The sequence below is a fragment of the Chiloscyllium plagiosum genome, unplaced genomic scaffold, assembly GCF_037043375.1.
Source record: "Chiloscyllium plagiosum isolate Xiang-an unplaced genomic scaffold, Cpla_swu_hap1 HiC_scaffold_27, whole genome shotgun sequence".
Classification (NCBI taxonomy): Eukaryota; Metazoa; Chordata; class Chondrichthyes; order Orectolobiformes; family Hemiscylliidae; genus Chiloscyllium; species Chiloscyllium plagiosum.
In genome coordinates this window covers 54,879,872-54,897,625 of record NW_028270165.1, presented here as the reverse complement: position 1 = coordinate 54,897,625, position 17,754 = coordinate 54,879,872, and the positions used below count along the sequence as shown (strand labels likewise).

The 17,754-nt window shown below is 45.2% G+C and overlaps 2 pseudogenes across 1 annotated transcript; both read left to right on the top strand.

Moving 5' to 3' along the window:
• Positions 1-291: 291 nt before the first annotated feature.
• Positions 292-1,092, top strand: LOC148144128 (uncharacterized; annotated as a pseudogene).
• Positions 1,093-9,863: 8,771 nt separating this feature from the next.
• Positions 9,864-16,686, top strand: LOC148144127 (uncharacterized; annotated as a pseudogene). The gene is made up of 2 exons (XR_015751395.1): positions 9,864-9,995; positions 10,628-16,686. The product of XR_015751395.1 is annotated as an uncharacterized LOC148144127 (transcript).
• The last annotated feature ends 1,068 nt before the right edge of the window (positions 16,687-17,754 follow it).

The following is a 17,754-nucleotide window of genomic DNA, read 5'->3' as shown; positions in this document are numbered from 1 at the left end:
GCCGCACTTTTCGATACTGACTCTCCAGTGTCTGCAGTCCTCACTTTGACGTCAATGTCTGACAGTCACTCAATCCATCGGGACCACAACCATTTTTGACTGATTCTGTGAGAAGGAGCAAAACGTTTTGGTTCCTGTTTCAGTCCGTTCTCGGCATCAGTGGGACTGGATGAGAGACCCTACTGTTGGAGTGCACTGAGTGTGGAGCCTGAAACAGTTATAAGGCCTGGGAAGAGGAATTCACAGAGGGGAGGAGCTCTACACTTGTTGTGTGCGGCTGAAGCTTTGGCCATGGAGAAACCAGAGGAATCCTGCCCCATGGAGAAACCATGGAAGTGTGGCGACTGTGGGAAAGGCTTCCGTTTCCCATCTGCTCTGGCGATTCATCGTCGCAGTCACACCGGGGAAAGGCCATTCCCCTGCACAGAGTGCGGGAAGGCCTTAAGCAATTCCTCCGACCTGGTGAGGCACCGGCGGGTCCACACCAGGGAGAGGCCCTTCAGCTGCTCCGAGTGTGGGAAGGCCTTCAGCAATTGCTCTGACCTGTTGAGGCACCGGCGGGTCCACACCAGGGAGAGGCCCTTCAGCTGCTCCGAGTGTGGGAAGGCCTTCAGCAATTGCTCTGACCTGTTGAGGCACCGGCGGGTCCACACCAGGGAGAGGCCCTTCAGCTGCTCCGAGTGTGGGAAGGCCTTCAGCAATTGCTCTGACCTGTTGAGGCACCGGTGGGTCCACACGGGGGAGCGGCCCTTCAGGTGCTCCGCATGCGGGAAGGGCTTTACCCAGGCCTCCACCCTGTTGGCCCACCGTCAGGTCCACACTGGGTAGAGGCTGTTCCTCTGCACCGAGTGCAGGAAGGCCTTCAACAGTTCCTCCGACAGGCTGAAGCACCAGCGGGTCCACACGGGGGAGAGGCCCTTCAGCTGCCCAGAGTGCAGGAAGGGCTTTTCCCAGGCTTCTGACCTGCTGAGGCACCAGCGGGTCCACACAGGGGAGAGACCATTCACCTGCTATCAGTGCGGGAAAAGCTTTAGCCGCTCCTCCCACCTGCAGAGACACCAGAGAGTTCACATGCCATCGCAGGGGGTTTAAAACAGCGACGGCTGAGTGCCTTTATTGACTGGACTATCAACCCGGGAGCTGCCAAGGCACATGGTGGAATTGGAATTTGGTTAGAAATCGAGTTCAGAATCTAACAACGAAACAATTGTCAGGGAGGGGAGGGGGAACCCCCATCTGATTCACTCACAACCTTTTATGGGAAGGAAACGGCTGATGTGGGAACGGATTCACTCACTCCAGCGCCAGAGACCCGGGTTCAATTCCCGACTCAGGCGACTGACTGTGTGGAGTTTGCACGTTCTCCCCGTGTCTGCGTGGGTTTCCTCCGGGTGCTCCGGTTTCCTCCCACAATCCAAAAATGTGCGGGTCAGGTGAATTGGCCATGCTAAATTGCCAGTAGTGTTAGGTTAAAGGGGTAAATGTAGGGGTATGGGTGGGTTGCGCTTCGGCGGGTCGGTGTGGACTTGTTGGGCCGAAGGGCCTGTTTCCACACTGTAAGTAATCTAATCTAATCACTCGTCCCAGTGCATCCTTTACCTGGACTGGCTTACGTGTGACTTCAGACCCACAGCAGTCTGGTTGACTATTCTGCACTCCTTCCCCCCACCCCCCAACTCCAGCCGATGAGGGGGGAGAAACCTACTTGGAGACAAGGTATGGGTTTAAATTGGTGTATGAGGTAATACTTCTTCTAGTTTATGGCTATACCAAGGATTCAATTACAAAAGGGCAACTCTGTGCTGACAAATAGTAAAGAAAGTGGGGGTGAGGGGGCGGGGGGAGAATTGTGTGCGCTTTGACCTTGAGCTGTTTTTAAAAAAAAGGATACTTTTTCTACACCTTTTTGCTGGGGGGATCCGAAGCTGTAACAAGGTTGGGTCGCAATAAAGGTTACCTGAACTTACTGCCGGGCTCAGACTCTCATTGAAAGCTTTGAGCTCCAAGAGGTTTTTGTTTAAAAGCTGCTCATTTCTTTCAGCTTCCTGCGCTAAATTTCCAATGTCATGTATCAGATGGAGCAGTGAATGAGTAGCTAGTATCATTAGAAATTGTAATTTTTTTAGGAATGCAGGCACTGCAATGTTTTATCAGCAGTGTAAAGTTTCCTGGCGGAAGTGTTCACCAGAAACGTTGTGGAGGTGTCAGTGTTGGACTGGTGTGCACAAAGTTAAAATCTCACAACACCTGATTATTGCCCAACAGGTTTATTTGGAAGCACTAGCTTTCAAAGCACTGCTCCTTCATCAGGTAGCTGTGGAGCAGGATCAGAAGACACAGATTTTATAGCAAAAGATCACAGTGTCATGGAACTGATAGGATATATTGAACAAATCTTGATTGTTGTTAAGTCTTCCATCTTTTAGAATGGTTTGCAGGTTTCTGTTCATTAATATGTAAATCCCAGAACCACTTTTAATTCATGTTCTCAAGATGACTGAAGGTTTTATAAAAATAGGTAACATCTCAGCTCAGACAATGCATGAAAGGTGAGAGGTTCGGTCTGTCTGTATCCCAAACTTGAATCAGACTGGTTCTATTTCCAAAGTATGAGTTGATAAAATATTACATGGATTGATTGCTTTCATTAACTGCCTGCCGATTTTTCCACAAAAAGCACACGTTGAATCTATCTGCAAATATAATACTGCAAACGCAAATTCATCCCATGGACATGTATGTATGTGCGTGCATGAGAGAGTAGTGTGAGTGTGTGTGTGTTTTTGTATGATGGAGTATGAGCCTGTGAGAGGGTGTGTGCATTGGTGGATTTGTGTGTGTCTGAGAGAGACCATGTGTATGAGAGAGGGTCTGTGTGATGGTGAGAGAGTGTAGGGTGGAGTGGGGTCACCCAAGGTTATCCTCATGGGTTATGAACTTGGCCATCAACCTCTGCTCAGCCACTGAAAACAGTTAAGCAGTGACATAACACACATTGGAGAGGATAGAGTGGCACTTGGCTCACAGAAGGTGGGAGGCTCTGGATGCTATCATCCAGGGTAAACACACGCTGGAGGACCTTTGGCTCAGATAGATTCAGCTGGAAGCCAGGCTGCAGACACGGTGGTGGTGGTGGTGGTGGTGGGTGGGGGGATCTTAACCGGACACTTTATTCTGGGAGACAGTCATTCCCCTCAGGACAGCCTTCTGATTGGGTCAGGGATTGTCTCCGTTCTCTGCAGTTGCCACCTGGAGGCCAGATTACATTGGTGTCTGCCTGGTGCCAGGATTCAGGAACCGATAAGAAGAGGGAGAGAGAATGGATGGTGGTGACTCTACCTGGGAAATGGCTTATTTTTAAAATTAAGAATAGCTAAAATGATATATTCAGAAACATTATTAAAGCATGTTCAATTTCATAAAAAAAGCTGCAGACATCTTTTGAAACTCACATTGAAATATGTGCAGTTAGGCCACAGCTGAGGACAGGCTGTAATGGGTGAATGGCCTATTCCTAGTCTTGTGAAATTGGCTCAGACTATGTCAAAAAAGAATTATAGAATTGTAGAGCACAGAAACAAAGCCTTCAGTTCTGACCAACCAGATATCCTAAATTAACCTAGTCTCATTTGCCAGCACTTTGCCCATATCCCTGTAAACCTTCCTATTCATGTCCCTATCCAGATACCTTATAAATGTTGTCATTGTATCACTTCCTCTGGCAGCTCATTCAATTTACGCACCACTCTCTGCGTGAAACAAGTTGCCCCATAGGACACTTTTAAGTTTTCCCCCCCTCACCCTAAACTACTTCTACTTCTGGACCTCCCCACCCCAGGGGAAATACCTTGTATATTTACATTATCTATGCCCCTCATGATTTTATAGACCTCTATAAGGTTACCCCCCTCAGCTTCCAATACTCCAGGGAAAACAGTCCCTGCCTTTTCAGCCTCTCCCTGTAGCTCCAAACCTAACAACATCCTTACAAGTCGTTTCTCAACCCTTACAAGTTTCACAACATTCTTCCCACTGAGTGATCCAATAGGCTGTGAACAATCTATTTTTGTTGTGGTGTAAGAGAGGGCAATTCTTAAGGCCAGTTAACTTTCACACTGTTTTTCTCTCAAATCTTTCCCCACTTACCCTAAACCTATGCCCTCTCGTTTAGGACCCCGACCCTGGGGAAAAGATATACAAAAGTTGAGCAGCCAAACAAATGCAAAAGGACTAAGAAGTCGACCCACAGATGGGGAAAAGTAAGTGGCTCCAGCCTTTTTTCTCCTATTGGCATTTGGACACTTCAAATCTGTCAGTAATACCACCTCCCAGGGTCTCCAGCGGCTCTGTGGCAGCAAGCACTGCGCTTGCTCCTCGGAACCAGCAAAAAAACTGCGCCAGCTGCTCGCTGTCCGCGCATGCGGCTAGCGCCCTTCTTTTGATGGACCAATAGGAAGCACTGGAGGACCGGAAAGAGACTGGTCCTCCTGCCAATCAGAGCGCCCCTATTGTCTGAATGCGGTAGTTGGAGCATGAGTTTCGGAAGTTGCTGTTGTTGCTCCTCTCTCTCTGAATAAAGATTGAACTTCACCCCATACTGCAACCTCCTTCCTCTGTCCAACATCTGTGAGTACAGCACTCTTTTCTAAATTCTGAGCTTCAGTTGTTGACTTGCAGCAACTGAAAGGAGATGGGGTGAATCGGGGGTTGGGGGAACAGACTCTGCAAGCGTTGGTTCAGGTCTGTGTCCTCATTGGCAAACGCATTACCACAATGTGATGATTTTGCCTTTGCTGTGGAAGAAAATGCAGAAAAAAGGTCCATTGTTTAAATGGTGATATAGTGGGATGTGGACAAAGTGAGCACTGTTCATGCTGGAGATTAGAGTCGAAAAGTGTGGTGCTGGAAAAGCACAGCAGGTCAGGCAGTATCCGATAACTAGGATTGTTGGTGATTTGGACACGAGCCCTTCGTCAGGAATGATGTGTGGATGTACAAAGGGGCCTCAACATCCTTCCACACCAGTCACTGCCAGTTGTCAGACTGGCAATCAGCAAGGCAAGTGGTATATTAGCAAGAGTTCAGAAGTTGGGATTGCTTTCTGTGATCAGGCAGCCATTGAATATATTCAAGCCTGCGTTCATCTGATTTCTGAACAACAAAAAAGTGGATGGTGATGGGGGAAGGCAAAAATAATAGTTTTAAGACCAGTACAGAACAGTTACAGAATCATACAGCACAGAAACAGACACTTCAGTCCAACTAGTCCATGCTGAATATATTCACAAACTAAACTAGTCTCATGTAGTTTGGCCCATATCCCTCTGAACCTTTCCTACTCATGTACTTATCCAAATGTCTTTTAAATGTTGTTACTGTACCTATATCCACCACTTCCTTAGGACATTGATTTCACACACAAACTACTCTCTTTCAAAAAAAGGTGTTCCTCATGTCTTTTTAAAATCTTTCTCCTCTCTCCTTAAAAGTTTGCTCCCTAATCTTGAAACCCCAATCTGAAGGAAACAGCACCAGCCACTCACCTCATTGACAACCCTCTTGGTTTTATAAACTTCTCAACTCCTGTGCTCCTGTGAAAAAAGTCCCAGCCTATACTTAGATGTAGGTATATTCATATCCAGTTATGATCTGTTCAGTGCTGGTGCATGCTCAAAAGACCAAATGGCCTACTCCTGCTCCCAATTCTCTCACACTGTGTCCAAGACAGCAAGAGACCATAAAACATAGGAGCAGAAATTAGATCATTCAGCACATCAGGTTTACTCATACCACACAACCGTGGTTGATAAGTTTCTCAACCTCATTCTCCCACTTCCTCCCCGTAACCCTTGATCCCCTTGATACTCAAGAACCTATCTATCTCAGTTTTAAATACCCTCAGTGACCTAGCCTCCACAGCCTCATGTTGCAATAAATTCCACAGATTCACCACTCTCTGGCTGAAAAGTTTCTCCTTTATCTCCCTTCTAAAAGGTCTTCCCTTTTCTAGTCTCTGGTCTCTCCCACCAATGGAAACATCTTCCCAATGCCCACTTTGTTTAGGCCTTTCAATGTTCTGTATGTTTCAATAAGATCTCCCCTGAGTGAGAGTGTGGGCCTGTGTTATGGACTAAGCCAGACCACTAAAAACATTCTTAAGCAGGCAGCCCCAGACCTTAACTTTGCAATTTGATTTGGTAAGTGCACAGTGAAAATTACCTGGAGTAAGTTAGCTCGGTTGACTACTAGATTTTAAAACAGACAAAAAATTATTCACAAAATTACACAATGAAACACAAAGATCAGAATAAATAACCCCTACAGAGCTCAGCCTATCCAACTAGACTCAGTTATGCTGTTCTGAATATGCACAACAGTCCCAATCAGCCAACTCCCTTTGAAAACCAGTATAAATGGAACATATGCTTATAGGTTGAAGTTGAGAGGCGGAAAAGAGAGAGAGTTTCCACATAGCTCCCTGTTGAACTGCCAACCAGTTCAACACTGAACTAAAACTGCTCAGCTCACTCCCCTTTCTTTATACAGGTCACTTCTAAGACATGACCAATTTGGCCTGAAGTCACACCTGTTTACATAAAAACAAAAGGCCTTTCAAAATCCGTTTCATCCACATTCAAACCAGACTGATCAGAACTCGGCCGGTTTATTACCTCTCTGAAAAAGTCATGGACAGAGTCTCCTTGAGCCAGGGAAAAGCTTTTAGTCAAAAAAGGAACTAGCTTTGTGCCACCTGTTAATCAGCATGAACCAGACCCTTCAGGATGAGGTACAGCAGGGATGAGGTTCAGCAAAGTGAGAATGGAGGGAGAGTGTGTGAGATGGAGATTTTCAGCTTCCAGGGAATAAGAGAGGAAAAAGAGTTTGCTGTAAATTAGAATTGATCGGATGGGCCAATGGACCGAGGAGTGGCAGATGGAGTTTAATTTAGAGAAATATGAGGTGTTGCATTTTGGTCAAGCAATCCAGGCAGGACTGGCACAGTGAAGGGGAGTGTCACAAAACAGAGATCTTGGAGTGCAGGTTCATGGTTCCTTGAAAATGAGTCTTAGGAGGTCATGGAGTGGCTGTACAGGACATTGGTTCGGCCACTTTTAGAATACTGTGTTCAGTTCTGGGCTCCCTGCGACAGGAAAGATGTTGTGAAACCTTGAAAGGGTTCAGAAAGGTTTTTCAAGGCTGTTGCCACAGTTGGAGAGTTTAAGACACAGAAAGAGGTTAAATAGGCCGGTGAAAATTTTCCGTGGAGCACTGGAGGTTGAGCGGTGACCTTATAGATGTTTATAAGGGGCAGGATAGGATGAGTACCCAGGGTAGGGGAGTCCAAAACTAGACGGCATATGTTTGAGGTGAGAGGGAATGATTTAAAAGGGACCAGAGGAGCAACGTTTTCAAAGAGGGTGATGGAGTCTGATACAATTACTACAAAATTGCAAAGGCATCTGGATGGGAATATGAAGTGGAAGAGTTTAGGGGGATATGGGCCAAATGCTGGCAAATGATTTATATTAATTTAGGATTTCTTGTTGGCACAGATGAGTTGGGTTGAAGGGTCTGTTTCTGTGCTTATGACTAATCATCTTCGGTGAAAGCAGATGTGTGGTTGTGAAGACTGGACTTTCAGAGCAGCTTTCAAAGATGTTTTGCCGTGTCTGGGAACAGAAGAAGTTGCAATTAAATCTTTTATTTGTGAGACAGCAACTGAATGAGTGAATACATCTTGGAAAGTGAGAATTCATTGAACTGTGGGGATGAAGCCCTACCCTATCCAGTCATTTCTGCTGGTAGATGAGACTCGGACTCAATAGGGGGAATAGATTTAGGACAGAGATGAGGAGGAACTGCTTTTCCTGGAGAGTAGTGAATCTATGGAATTTTCTGCCAAGGAATCAGGAGAGGCAGCTTCATTAAGTATATTCAAGACACAGTTGGATGGGTTTTTGCAATGGTAGGGGAATTAAGGGTAGTTGGGACAATGGAGGTAGGAGTAGCTGAGACGATGGATAGGTCAGTCATGAGCTTAATGAATGGCTGAGGAGGCTCGATGAGCCAATGGCCTACTCCTGCTTCTATTACTATGGAACTATAACCCTGCATTTCTCATGGCTAACCCACCAAACCTGCACATCCCTGGACACTTTGGGAAATTTAGCCTGGCCAATCCAAATCAAGGCTGGTGAGCAATGTCGTGATGTGGAAATGAACATCAGAGAATGCTAGAAAGGGACAAGGAGAGTAAATATACCAGCAATCAAAACTGGATTCTAAAGATCACAAAAATGGAAACTAAAAACGGTGTGTCTGAATGTGTGCTGCATTGTAACAAAAGCGAATGAATTGACTGCACACATTGAAGAGAATAATTATGATCTGTGACTCCTAATGGAGACATGGCTTCAGAATGACAAGGATTGGATCCTGAAAATTGAGGGGGGTAGTCAAATGGAAAGCAAGACAATGGGAGAGGTGCTAATGAAAGCACTGATCACAGGGTAATCTGGTGTCAGCTCGGATTTCAGGTCCTGGTTTCTCTGTCCTCTGTTGATTTTCCTGTTCCAACAGAGTAAAATGTGGGTCTGCTCTCAGTTCTGCTGTATTTCTGCTGAAGCTTTGACCCCACCCCCACCCCTTTACACCTTCTGGAACAATAAAACATTGTGAATTGAGACCCAACCCACAATCTCCCAGACTCTCAAACCAATCAGACACAAGAGTGTAGTCATAGCATGGAATCAAACAAGAAAAATGAAACAAAGTTAAATATATAGTTGCTCGTGCTTAATTAGATTAGATTCCTATAGTATGGAAACAAGCCCTTCCACCCAAAAAGTCCACACTGATCCTCCAAAGAGTAACCCACCCAGACCCATTCCCCTACATTTACCCCTATCTAATGCACCTAACATTATGGGCAATTTAGCATGACGAATTCACCTGACCTGCGCAACTTTGGACTGTGGGAGGAAACAGGAGCACTCGGTGGAAACCCACTCAGATCCGGGGAGAATGTGCAAACTCCACACAGAATCAAACCCAGGTCCCTAATGCTGTGAGGTAGCAGTACTAACCACTGAGCCACCATGCTACCCCCAAATGTTTGTTCATTAGGAAGTAAACCAGAAATAGAGATTTCCCAGGATTCTTATACTGCCCTACTTGAGGAATACTCTCTCCCTTACATCTAACTATTAGCACCCAGCTATGATTTACAACAATATTTACACCAACGTAAATAAAGCATTTGTTATCGTACAGACATAGAGATATACAGCACGGAAAGAGACTTTTTCTCTCCCTCATGCATGCACACACATAACTGACAGGAAGTTCTAGGATTTACATATTATTGATACATGCAACCCATTCTAAACGATGAAAGACTTAATCCAGGTCTGTTCAATATATCATTTCAGTGGCAGGACACTGTAATGTTTTTCCATGAATTCTGTGCCTTATGATCTTATTCTCCACAATCACCTGATGACGGAGCACTGCTGTTAACACCAGTCCTTCCAAATCAACCTGTTGGGTGTTTGATTTTTAACTTTGTCCAGGTTAGGTTGGATTGGCCAAGCTAAATTACTCATAGTGCTCAGGGATGTGCATTAGTCAGAGCACTAGGGGAATGGGTGTAGGTGGGTTACCCTTCGGAGGGCCGGTACGGACTCCTTGGGCCGAGTGGCCTGCTTCCACACTCTGGGAATTCTCTGAAAGGAAGGGATTACCCAATTGCAAACTGCAGGGCTGCGCAGGCGCAGTGCGCGTGGCTGTTGTCGGCCTTTCCCCGCCCCCTCGCATCATCTATGACGTCATAACGCGGAAGTGGCCCTGTCCGTTTCAGAGTGAAACTCCCTCCCTCTGGGCAACCCTCCATCCTGGGAGGGAGTGGGGGTAAAATCTGTTCAGTTCGAGCAACTGGAGTGATTCCAGGGAGGGGGCAGACTCTGCAAACTCAGGAATGTGTCTTAATTACCCGGGTGAGGAGGGATGGGATGGGGCTGTTTTCCCTCCCGCGCCAGAGACTCAGGGGTGACCTTATAGACTTTTTATAAACGTATGAGGGGTATGGATAGTGTAAATATACAAGGTCTTTACCTTGGGATGGGGGAGTCCAGAACCAGAAGATAATAGGTTTAAGGTGGGGGGAAGATTTAAAAGGGACCTAAGGGGCAACGTTTTCATGCAGAATGTCATGTGTGTAAGGAATGAGCTGCCAGAGGAAATGGTGGATGCTGGCATCTGGATGGGTGTTTGAATAGGAAGGGTTCAGAGGGATATGGGCCAAGTACTGACAAATGGGACTAGATTGATTTTGGGTATCAGGTTGGCACGGAAGAGATTGACCGAAGGGTCTGTTTCTGTGCTGTGTATCTCTATGACTCTGGCTTTCTACTAATATATGTACAGTTTCTCTCTGGTGTCGGTGTTAATGCTTTGATGTCTCCTTTCCCCCCACTTCCCAGAGACGTTAATGTGAGAACCGAGAGAGAGAGAGAGTGAGATGGTGCTTTCAATTTTGTGGAATAACTAAAGAAAAGAAAGTAGAAATGCTTCTTCTGAATTTCTACCCTGGACTGACACTGATGACTTTTGTAATCTCTTTTTACAGAGTATTTGGCGATCTGAGGACGGAAGTTTCAAAATTAACAGATGAAGGGCTTATGCCTGAAACGTCGACGCTCCTGCTTCTCAGATGCTATCTGACCAGCTGTGCTTTTCCAGCACTGACTGTCCAGTAACTACAGTCCTCACTTTGTTGTCAATGTCTGACTGCAACAATGTTTGACTGTGATTCTGTGAGAAGGAGCAAAGCTTTTTGGTTCCTGTTTGAGTACATTTTCAGCATCGGTGGGTCTGGGTGAGTGACCCTACTGTTGGCAGCGCACTGAGTGTGGAGCCAGAAACAGTTGTACAGCCTGGAAAGAGGAATTCACGGTGAGGAGGGGCTCTACACGCATTTGTGTACAGCTGAAGCTTCGGCCATGGAGAAACCTGAGGAATCCCACCCCGTGGAGGAATCGTGGAAGTGTGTCGACTGCGGGAAAGGCTTCCGTGCTCCATCTGCCCTGGAGATACATCGGCGCAGTCACACCGGAGAGAGGCCATTCATCTGCCCCAGGTGTGGGAAGGCCTTCAGCAATTCCTCCGCCCTACTGAGGCACCGATGGGTCCACACCGGGGAGAGGCCCTTCAGCTGCTCCGATTGCGGGAAGGACTTCAGCTATTCTTCTGACCTAAAGACCCACCGACAGGTCCACACGGGGGAGAGGCCGTTCTCCTGCACTGTGTGTGGGAAGGCCTTCAGCACCTCCTCCACCCTACTGACCCATTGGCGGGTCCACACTGGGGAGAGGCCATTCCCTTGTTCCGAGTGCAGGAAGGGATTCACTCAGGAGGGCAAGTTGCGGACGCACCAGCGGGTCCACACTGGGGAGAAGCCTTTCAGCTGCCCCGAGTGTGGGAAGGCCTTCAACGATTCCTCTGCCCTTCAGACCCACAAGTGGGTCCACACACAGGAGAGGCCTTTCCCCTGCACAGAGTGCGGCAAGATCTTCAGCAATTCCTCCTCCCTGCTGAAGCACCAGCGGGTCCACACAGGGGAGAGGCCCTTCAGCTGCCCTGAGTGTGGGAAGGGCTTTACCCAGGCGTCGGTCCTGCTGATCCACCAGCGGATCCACATAGGTGAGAAGCCTTTCTGCTGCCCTGAGTGTGGGAAGGGATTCACTCAGATGGGCAACTTGCGCACGCACCAGCGGGTCCACACGGGGGAGAAGCCCTTCATCTGTCCCAAGTGTGGGAAGGCCTTCAGCGATTCCTCCACCCTATGAAACACCAGCGGGTCCACACGGGGGAGAAGCCCTTCATCTGTCCCAAGTGTGGGAAGGCCTTCAGCGATTCCTCCACCCGACTGAAACACCAGCGGGTCCACACGGGGGAGAGGCCCTTCAGCTGTCCCGAATGTGGGAAGGCCTTTAGCAATTCCTCTGACCTGCTGAAGCACCAGCGTGTCCACACGGGGGAGAGGCCATTCCCCTGTCCCGAATGTGGGAAGGCCTTCAGCGATTCCTCCGCCCTGGTGAAGCATCGGCGGGTCCACACGAGGGAGAGGCCCTTCAGCTGTCCCGAATGTGGGAAGGGCTTTACCCGGGCAGCCACCCTGCGGAGGCACCAAGGAGTTCACGTGCCATTGCAGGGGGATTGAAGGAGCGACTATCGAGTACCAATATGGACTGGGCTACCAACCCAGTTCTGGAACTCCCAGGTTTGAATCCCACCGCAGCAGATAGCGGATTTGGAATTCGGTCAGAAATCTGGAGGTCAGAATCTAACAATGAAACCATCGGGTGGGGTTGGGGGGAAGCCCCATTCTGATTCAGTCACGTCCTTTTTAGGGAAGGAAACTGCTGTTGTGGCAAAGGATTCACTCAGTCATCGCAGCTGCATCCTTTACCTGGTCTAGCCTACACGTGGCTGCAGACCGACAGCAGTGTGGTTGAGTCCACCTGCTTCGCCCCACTTCTTTCCCTCCCGGCACATGGGCGGGGAGAAACTTACTTGGAGACAAGGTCTGGGTTGAAATCGCTGAGTGAAGCAATACTTCCTCCGGGTTAAGGCTGTACCAAGGATCCAATTACAAAGGGACAAGTCAGTGGTGACCAATAGTAAAGAAAGTGGGGTGGGGGGCTGTGCTTTGACCTTGAGCTGTTAAAAAGCAGCTACTTTTTCAACACCTTTTTGCTGAGGTGATCTGGAGCTGTCACAAAGTTGGGTCACAATAAAGGTAACCTGAACTTACTGCTGGGCTCAGACTTTGAAAGCTTTGAGCTCCAACAGGTTTTTGTTTTAAAGCTGCTCATTTCTTTCAGCCTCCTGCACTAAGTTTCCAATGTCGTGTGTCAGATGGAGCAGTGAATGAGTAGCTGGTATCGTTAGAAATTGTAAATTTTTCAGGAGTGTAGAGTGCGTCGTTTCATCGGCATTGTAAAGTTTACTGGCAGCACCAAGGTGTGCGCTGTGTTCGCGAGATATGATGTGGAGATGCCAGCATTGGACTGGGGTGGATAAAGTTAAAAATCACACAACACCAGGTTATAGTCCAACTGGTTTCTTTGGAAGCACTAACTTTCGGAGCGCTGCTCCTTCATCAGGTAGCTGTGGAGCAGGATCATAAGACACATATTTTATTGCAAAAATCACAGTGTCATGCAACTAATAGGATATATTGAACAAACCTAGAGTGCTGTTAAGCCATTCATCTTTTAGAATGGGTTGCAGGTTTTAGTTCGTTAATACGTAAATCCCAGAACTACTTTTAAGTCATAGTCTTGAGATGACTTATGGTTTATTTTTAAAAAGTGATATCTTAGCTCAGACAATGCATTACAGGTGTGAGCTTCGAGTCTATCAGTATCCCAATCTTGAATCAGACTGGTTCTATTTCCAAAATAGGAATTTATAAGATTCTGTGCTTTTTGAGCAAAATTGAATGTATCTGCAAATATAATTCTGCCAAATTCACCCCATAGCGTTGTGCATATGTGTGCATGAGAGTGTGATTGTGTGCATGTCAGTTTGTGCATGCGAGTGTGTGTAAGACTGTGTGAACATTTGGTAGAGTGTGAGTGTGATGGAGTATAAGCTTGAGAGAGTGTTCGAGGGGGTGGGGTGTGTGTACATGTATGTGACTGAGAGAGGGAGCGTGTGTATGAGAGAGGTATGAATAAAAGCGAGCAGTTGCGTTTTGCTAAAACAAGGAAGGGCAGGACTTGTACAGTTAATGGTAGGGCCCTGGGTCATGTTGTAAAACAGAGACATTGGGGGAGTTAGGGTACATAGTTCTTTGAAAGTTGCATCATTGCTAGACAGGGAGGTTAAGAAGGCATTCAGCAGCATTGCCTCCACTGTTCACACCATTGAGTTGGGACATGTTGTTGAGGTACAGAATGTTGGTGAGGCCACTTTCCGGGTACTGAGTACAGCTCTGGGTGACCCTGTAAGAGGAAGAATACTATTAGAGTGGGTTTGGTAAAGATTTACCAGGACTGGAGGGTTTCAGTTGCAAGGAGATGCTGGGACTTTTTTCATGAGAACACAGGAGGTTGAGGGGTGCGCTCACTGAGATTTATAAAATCATGGAGTGGAGGTAAGGTGAATAGAAAGGGTCTTCTTAGTGTAGGGGAGCTCAAAGGTAGGAGGAATTTTTTTAGGGTGAAAAGAGAGGTGTAAAAGGAACTGGAGAGCAACGTTTTGACAGAGGGTGGTTTACATGAGGAATGAACTTGCTGAGGAAGTGGGAGATGCAGGGACAGTTACAGCGTTTAAATTACATTTCGATGGGTACATGAAAAGAAAGGTTTAGAGGATTATGGGCCAAATACAGGCAAGTGGGACGAGTTCACTTTGAGAATCCATGGATGATTTGGACCAAAGGGTCTGTTTCTGTGCTGTATATCTCTCTGAATCAGAAGTGAAACCAGTAGAATTCTGAAAGGGGTTTGAAAGGATAGATGCAGATAAAATGTGCCTTTGTTGGGGAGGGTCACAGAATCCTGACAATGTGAAAGCAGGCCATTCGGCCCATCTATTCCACATTGGCCCTCCATACTGCATCCCATCCATACACACCCCCTTACTCCATATTTTCCATGGCTAATCCACCCGAACCTGCACATCTCTGGACACTGTGGGTAATTTAGCACTGCCAATCCACCCTAATCTATAATTTACCTTCTCAAGAATGTAATCTAAGTACAGAGCTTTTCTAAGAAAAATGTCAGTCTGACTGGACATTGGGACACAAACAGAATTCACACCTCTCTTCGAAAAGCTCTGCATTTCAATGGCATTCTTGAGAAGGTAATTAAAACCAAACTCTGGGATTAACATACCAAAGAGCAGAAACCCATTCTAAAAGATGAAAGATTTAATCTAAAATTGTTTAATATATCACATTTCCATAATACTTGACTCCTTTGACTATAAATTCCGTGACCATGATCTCATTCTCCACAACCACCTGATGAAGGAGCAGTGCTCCAAAAGATAGTGCTTCCAAACAAATCTGTTGGATTATAACCTGGTGTTGTGTGATTTTTAACTTTGTCCATGGAAACTCATGAGTTGTGGGACTGGTGACAGTTGTCATTTTGTGATCTGTTCCAAGTGAAATTTATCCTCTGCGCAGGCACAGGTGAACAGTCTGTTCTTTAACTTTGGGGATGACCAGGCTGGCAGTTATTAAATGCTTATGTTAACCAGCAGAAGCAAACTGTAGATCAGCAATCGTTACTCTTTAGCCCTGGTCATCCTGTTGGGTCAACAGAGAGAGAGAGAGGGAGAGGATGTCACATCTAAAGTGCATATAGAAGAGTTGTTTTGCTTGTTCAGTCAGTTGAGTTGGTTCTGCACTCAGATGAGAGTAGATACTCCTTTTAATGGATCATAATTAAACACTATGATGGAACACCTTAATTTCAAGGAACGCCAAAGGGCAAATTGAACTGTAACCCTGAAGAGAGATGTTTTTCCATTTCTAACCTTGGATACCCCAACTGATACATTTTTACTGATAGCTCCATAATCATTTTACTGCTGGATTTTTTTCAGGGCAAATAATTTCTGGGAGAAAATTTCTATCCTGGGAAGGCAGGGAAATTTAAAGAAAAGGCTGTTAAAAGCATTTTAACTGTGGCCTCACGAGCTCTCGTGGGACAGTGCATTTGCTATAAACATTTCAGAGAAATTCTGTCTAACTGTTGGACTGAAAATAGTTTCCCCATTGAATGTTAAACAGCTATTGAGAACATTGCACATTATAAAGTGCATTCCTGAGGAACGGAGGAGGATTGAACTTGCCAACGTGAACCACATTTTGCAGAGAGAGGACATTTCTCAGGATCGAAGAGGTTGATAGAAGTCAACAATTGTCAAATTATTTCATGAAAAGTACAGCTGGTATGGGGAGATGATTGGGGATCACAGAAGAGGAGTATCTGTAATGAGCACATAGAAACAAACCCTTCAGTCCAGGCCAACCAGATATCCTAAAGTAACCTCGTGACCTATTTGCCAGCATTTGGCCCATATCCCTCTGATTCCTTCCTTATTCATGTCCCCATCCAGATGCATTTTTTTTTCTTCAGAGAATACTTGGGTGAGAGCCAAGATATTGCTATTGCTCATCCTTTCCCTTCGTGCTAATTGTAGCTGGAGAAGCCTGAAATCTGAAAAGGATTTCCTGAAAGAAAATTGATTCAATGTTGGGCTCAGTGAAGGATTTTCTAAAGCTTTGCGATAGTAGTTTTCAATTTGCCAAAAAAACTTTCAGTCATTGTTGTCCAAGACAAAGTAGATATTCATTTAAGATATAATTGAGATATATATGTTCTTCACAATGTTTTTCCTTCATTACCAGTGATTGTCTGTCATTGGTACATTGAGCATCATCTTTTTGTGATTCAACAGATATGATTTGAATTGAATTCTGTAAGATGGTTTTGTATTTTATTTAATTTTGTGTTAAAGATTTCCTTTTCATGACTTTATTAAAATATCTTAATGTATTATAATGAAGCAGCTAATTTATTCTGAAATTATTTCAATTAGTTGGTCAATTGCTGAATAATAGCTGCATAACTGTTGTAAATATTGATACACAGGAAAGCTATTTTGTTTAATATATTTATTAAAGATCTTATCAAAACTATAAAATTGTTTTTCATAGGAAATAAAATTTGCAATGTTTTATTAAATGGTTGAAAGTAACTTTGCACTTAATTGCTCTGTTTGGGATTAAACATTGTGACTTTGAAAGATTATTTTTATCAGAGTTTATGGTGAGTGTATTAACAAACGAATGTTGCCATTTTCTCTTGAATTACCTCAAGCTCAATTTGAAATTCTTGAATGAGTTGAGTAAGGGGTACAAAGTGAATATTTATTGCACTTTGCTGAAATTCTCTGCACTGCCAATGTATTTGATTAAACAAGTTATGTATCTCTCTTGATAACTTTGTATTTCTTTGATATTTTATTTGTCAGTGCTAGTGCCCAAACATCCTAAATAAAAACGTTTTGGCATTTGGTGAAGTTGTGAATTTTCAGTCTGTTTCACAATTAAAGACACAACCAATCTAAAGATTAAATACATATAACAACGTCAAAGAGATTGTGATAATAGAAAGTCAACATGTAGAATTGCCAATGAAACATAAACCGTGGCTGCTCTGAATTTGGTACAGACTGAATATCAATTGAAATGATCAGAATTAGTAGACATGATGGCATTGTGCGCAAACTGTGTGTAGTGTGAGTTCAGAATTTTTCTGATCACTTAATTCTGACACATGCAGTGATGGCAGCACCCTAATCTGTTTTATTTGTTCATGGACTGTGAGCATCACTGGCAAAGCCGATATTTTTCATCATCCCTTATTTTCCTTAAATATTGGGTGAGGACAAGATGAGGTTGAGTTGCAAGGTCTATTGGCTTACCCTGTCCCCGACAAAACAGAGACTTTGGCAGGAGAACAAAAATTGGAAGTTTACTTAAATATTGATCCTCTCGTTTATCTCTCTCAAAAGGCAATTGTTTGGTCCATCAAATTTGTAATGGATCTTTTATAGAGTCATAGAGATGTACAGCACAGTATTCTTTCAGTAACAGAGTGACCAGAAGTGTACTCAGTACTCTAGAAGTGGCCTCACGAACATCCTGTACAACCTCAACATGATGGG